This window comes from Cervus elaphus, chromosome 12, assembly GCF_910594005.1.
Source record: "Cervus elaphus chromosome 12, mCerEla1.1, whole genome shotgun sequence".
Lineage (NCBI taxonomy): Eukaryota > Metazoa > Chordata > Mammalia > Artiodactyla > Cervidae > Cervus > Cervus elaphus.
This window is the reverse complement of record NC_057826.1, coordinates 19,212,082-19,217,460: the sequence shown is the minus strand read 5'-3', so window position 1 is coordinate 19,217,460 and position 5,379 is coordinate 19,212,082. Positions and strand designations below refer to the sequence as shown.

General features: G+C 43.0%; 1 long non-coding RNA gene across 1 annotated transcript; it reads left to right on the top strand.

The window, feature by feature from the left end:
• The first annotated feature begins 2,902 nt into the window (after positions 1–2,902).
• Positions 2,903–4,979, top strand: LOC122704911. The gene is made up of 3 exons (XR_006343981.1): positions 2,903–3,030; positions 3,120–3,198; positions 4,771–4,979. It is a non-coding gene; the product is annotated as an uncharacterized LOC122704911 (long non-coding RNA).
• The last annotated feature ends 400 nt before the right edge of the window (positions 4,980–5,379 follow it).

The following is a 5,379-nucleotide window of genomic DNA, read 5'->3' as shown; positions in this document are numbered from 1 at the left end:
TGGCAGGCTAATTTCCTTTCTCACTGGATAAATCAGGTACATTTACAGCTTCCTTTGTTTCAACCTAGGGAAGATTTAATGACATTTGTCTATGCATGGGGAGGTTAAGTCCAACACTACATTAAAAAGAACTGGGGTGCAGGAAACCTTGCCCTATTAACAGCGGTGCTCCCTTTAAAACAGCAGAAGGGGAATGATGCCTTTTGAATAAAGCCCATGTTTTCACCATCTTCTCTCTACACCAGTCATCTTTACAGTTACATTGTTGAGCTCTATGCGGGCAAGACTCTTCTCTTGTGAACCTCCTTATCTCCCTCTTCCTGTCATAGTGCTCTGGATGTTGTAGATGTTTGATAAACCCTAGTTGGCTGATAATTGAGCCAACCTGTTCTCCAATCCACAATGTGAAGGGTTGGGTTCATTGCTCCTGAGCCTCTAAACAAAGATGGCTAGGGATTAACAGATTGTACTGATAGTGCCTGACATCCTGGGGTGAAAAAGAAGGTGGGTCTCCTACTTGGATGAGGACAGTTCCTGAGTGAGAAGTCTTCTGTCAGATAGTCATAGCAGCATCAGATAGTGAATCTAGAGGGCAATGAGTGGGAACAAGAGATGGAGCAGAGAATAGGAGGCCAGGAGCCAGAGGAGCAACTGAGCAAGTAGAGTTCACACTCTTCTCTTGAGACCCCTATTACCATTACCATGGAGGTCTGACTTCTGAACCTAGCAAGGGTGTCGTTGCCAATCCGTATATCAATACACAAAATGTTAATAAAGCTTCCTTTTATCCTAAAAAATTAGATAAGAAGATTAACTAAAACATCTACTATCATCTTCATGCACCACACCTTTTTACACATCCCACTTTGGAGATGGCTTGTCCACATGGATAAATAAGATAGACATAGTTTCTGCCCTCATAGGGGTTATAATCCACTGGGGAATATTAATAACAAAAAAATAACAAAACAAATCATTATAATAGTAATATAATACCCATATTCAAATACACACTTCCATATTTTATATAGAGTAATAAGTAAGTGAATATTAGCTGATAGTAACATTTTTGTATAGTTAGACAGATGACGATATTTCTCAGCTGCTGTAGCAGACAATTGGCTTCTGCTCCCCAGCCTCTATTCTCACTTTTTCTGGGAAGAACATCCTAGAGTTTTTTGTTAGGATAACATCTCCCCTTCCCCATGTCCTTAGTCTACCACCCCCTCCCCAGATCTAGGGGTGGGGAAATTATCCAGATCCCAACAATGTGATATTTTAATCCCTGACCAGAAAGCTTGTTTCAGAAGTAGTCATGAGATGCATGTAGGCTAGTCCAATCAGAAAATGTTCTGGGATTTTTTTTTTTTTTTTTGGAGTAACTTAGAAAGAGTAGTTCTCTTTTCTAGACTTGAAAGCAAATATGAAAGCTTAGGACTCCAGGCAGATATCTTCTCCACAAGAAGAATTATGAAAAGAGAATCAAGACAGAGAAAATGTAACATTCAAGAGGCAAAGGGAAAGAGACTGAGTTTTGATGGCATTTGAGCCCTGAATCCCTGAAGACTAGGTCTACTTCTATAACTTCCATTGATGTGGACCAATATATTCTTGATTTTTTTTTTTTTTTGCTTAATCCAGTTTGAGTTGGGCCTTCTCTCTCTTAACCAAAATTTTACACCAAATTTACTAATGTGCAGCTACTTTCAATGACTGCTAAGCTAACCTTGGTCTTATTTGAATGAAGCTCACCTTTTTAACATTCTAATTTTTTCCTGGATTTATACTTTAGCTAATATTTGTCTTTTATCTCTGAGTTTTAACAATGATAATGGCTTTTGAATATCATTATCCTTCCTGGCACCCTCCACTGTGATTTTAACTGCCTTAGCACAGTTTTTCCTCGGGCTGCTTTGGAATCATGAGATGCCCATTGAAAAGGCAGACACTGTGAAGGGTCTGACAATCTGCATTCTTAAAATGCTCCAAGGTGGATCCATTATGCACTAGCCTTTGAAAACTGAGTTCTAGTACTGGATCCTCATCTATAATTGCTTTCTGCTCTCCTCTCCAAACTCTTAGGTCACTCTTTCCCCTTGATCAATTTCTTTTCCCATCCACAGACAGAAAGTGAATGAGAAGCAGAAGAGCTACTTGGACTTCCAATGGGTCAGTGGGACCCTGCCCTTTCTCAGTTGTTCACATAACTGGGAAAAATTTCCTGGATGAACCATCTCAAAACTCAGCTCTTTGCCCTTTGGAAATCTGAACTTACGTTTCCTAACAAGTATACTGGTATCTTGTCTTCTGTATTTTTTTGCAGCTGTAGTTTTTGCAAGGGGCACAGAATTCCTAAAACTCAGCCCACATCAGAAATGGGAAAACATGTACATAAATAGAACCTAACAAGATATTTAAATTGTTCCATTTTCTTCCCCCTTCTATGAGAGGCAAAAGAGGTCTGAGGCTGAAACTGTTCTCTCTTCTGTAAAATGAGCCCACTTATCTTATGGACTTGTATGGCAGTACCATAACAGAGTCTTTAAACAAAAATATCCAGTGATTTCCTCAAATTTGATGGGACTGTTGATTTGGAAACATGAGGCTGAAGGAAAAGTTATGGGACAGTCATAGAAGCCAACTTTGAACTGGAAGTCTTTCCCATGACCTGTGCCCCCAAAATAGTAGCTCCCTGCCGGTGACCATCTGCAGCCCTGATCTGACCCTGCCCCAAACTTCTGGCATGTGGAAGCTGGCCCAGCTGTCACAGAGCAGGCAGATACATTTCCCACTGTTTACAGACTTCTCCTGGCCTTGTGCATATTCTCACAGTAATCACTGTTTAAAAACACCCAATAAAACTTAAGAATGTGCCAATAATAACTCCCTCATCACAGGCTGGGCTGAATTTGCAGCGCACCAGATGCTGAATGCTGCTCCTCCAGGAAAGGCCGAGCAGGGGGCTAGTGGTGGTCTCACCCTGGCCCCCAGGCCCATCTCACTCTCAACCACAGGCCTGGTCCACTTCAGGTCAGGGAGATGTGGGCGTGGGTGGAGTGGGTGAGGAAGGAAGTCTCACCTTGTACACCAACTCTTCTTAACCTTCCTTTGCCCTGCAGGTCCTGTTGCTCATCTCACCATCCCCGTCTCTCCACCTCTCACCCCCTACCACGGAAACAGATGCTTTAAAATCTTCATGTGAGTCCCCTCTCCCAATCCCGTAAATTCTCCCTTTCTGCCCTTCTTCCCTAAATCTCCTCTGCAAGTGAGTGCCCAAGACTTTGTCTGCAGTGAGATATTAAAAACATGTATTTTTCACTTATGGAGGAAAATGATATGTGAGCGCTACCATTTGAACTGAGAAATTGAGAGAGGCGATGTAAACCACATTTAGGAACACTTCCTTCAGAAGACCCAGGCAGAAGTCAGCACTTCTGTAAATTCAGGGACCACCTCCTTCCCCATGTATTGTATACAGAATGTTTCCTGTCAAAAGGACTAAGGTGAGGACAGCAAGGGATAGGAAACCAGGGAGTTCATGGGGGTGGGATTGAGGTAAAGGTCTAGTCAGATGGGGTGACACTTTTCTTTCTCTTGGGAAGGACCTCTGCAAGAGAGGAAGGCTTGGACCTGCCAGGGTGAACATTTCTATCTTTCAACAAGTATTGGTTTTCCCATACTGTGCCAGACAAGGTACTGGATGTGGCGGATACAAGGATGAGTACAGAGATGTAGTTCCTGCCTTCACAGAGCTACTGTTGGGAGGGGTAATGCTAGTAATCAATTAATCATTAAATAAACATGAAGTTCATGAAGCTTCATGAATGCACATGAAGTGGCGGTTAAGTGCTACTAAGGAGAGTTCTGTTGGGCTAGGAGACGCAAGTTGAGAGAGGATTTGACCTCTTCTGAGGGGTCAGGGAAAGCCTTCCTAAGAAAGTGCTGACCTGATTGAGAGCTGAATGATGAATAAGAATAAGGTAGCTAAAGAAGAAAGGGCTGCAGTTGGGGCCCCAATGGGGGCTGACAGTCAGAAAGCACTGGAATAAGGACAGTGGATTGGAGTTAGGAGAGCATATGGGGTTGGGCTGAGCCTGGAGAGGTTCTTGGGCACCAGTTAGGGAGCATCTCTCTTGTAAACCATGTTGAAGATTCCTGTCTATCATATAAGCAATGAAAAGCCATTGAACCATTTTTATTGGTGGTGGTGGTGTTCGTGGTATTCATGGTCATGGCAGGGGATGTGTTCAGATTTTGTGTGGGAAAAGGTGGTTTGGTTACAATGTGATGGTTTGGAGGAGAGGGGATAGATTCAAGGTAGAAAGAAGAGGCAGTAGCCAAGGCAAGAGATGACAGTTAACTTGGGCTAAGTTGGTGACAGTAATGGGAAGAGAGATTAGAGGCAAAACCAACAGGGCTTGGTATGTGTGTGCCCTTATCACCTTCAAGCTTCCTTCAGTGTAGGTTTGACAGGAGCCTGAAGGTAGCTTGCCCGCTGGTGCATGAGAGAGCAGGTCACAGCTAAATTAGATTTATCTGAACAAAAAGCTCTGGTGCTGGATCCCAAGGAGCACTTTCCAGCCCTCCTGCATCTTCAGCATGAGCAGGCACTGAAAATGAAGTGCTAGCGAAGGAAGCAGGCTCCTGGGTTATTTTTAGCAAGCTCTAGGAAATAGCCAACACTCTAATTTGAATCCTTCTCATTAAAATCCAGAGCCTCACCCCACATAGTTCTTGTTGCTAATGTCTGCAAACTTCTCTTTTTTCTAGATAATTGACAATAGGCCCCCATGTAAGTCTTCTCAGCATTTCTGCAAAAATTTAGGAAACATTAGGTTTGACACCATCATCATGTTTGCCAAGACAGCAAAAATCCCAGCCTGCAAAACTTGAAGTGTGATGAAGCGGAAGTACAAGGACAGCACAGAATGACTGATCATCTCAGGATGTTTCCAGTGTTGGCATTTTCCCTAGTCTTTGGAGCAGGAGCAGGAGGCAATGGTGGCTTTGGGGACATGCCATGGTGATGTAGGTAGGGTTTACTCCTCTTCCTTTTCTGCCTTTCCTCTCTGCCCTCAAGCAGTTCCTGGATTTTAAGTTATTTTTTCCCCCCAGATCTGTTTTTTATTAATTGATTTATTTTTTGTTTTTTTATTGAAGGATAATTGCTTTACAATATTGTGTTGGTTTCTGCCGTACATCATCCCCTCTTCACATCTCACTGACTTATTCTATGTAATTTCAACATGCGCGCATGACACGTTGCTTCAGTCATGTCCTTCTCTTTGTGATCCTATGGACTGTGACCCATCAGACGCCTCTGTCTATGGGGATTTCCCAGGCAAGAATACTGGAGTGGGTTGCCGTGCCCTTCTCCAG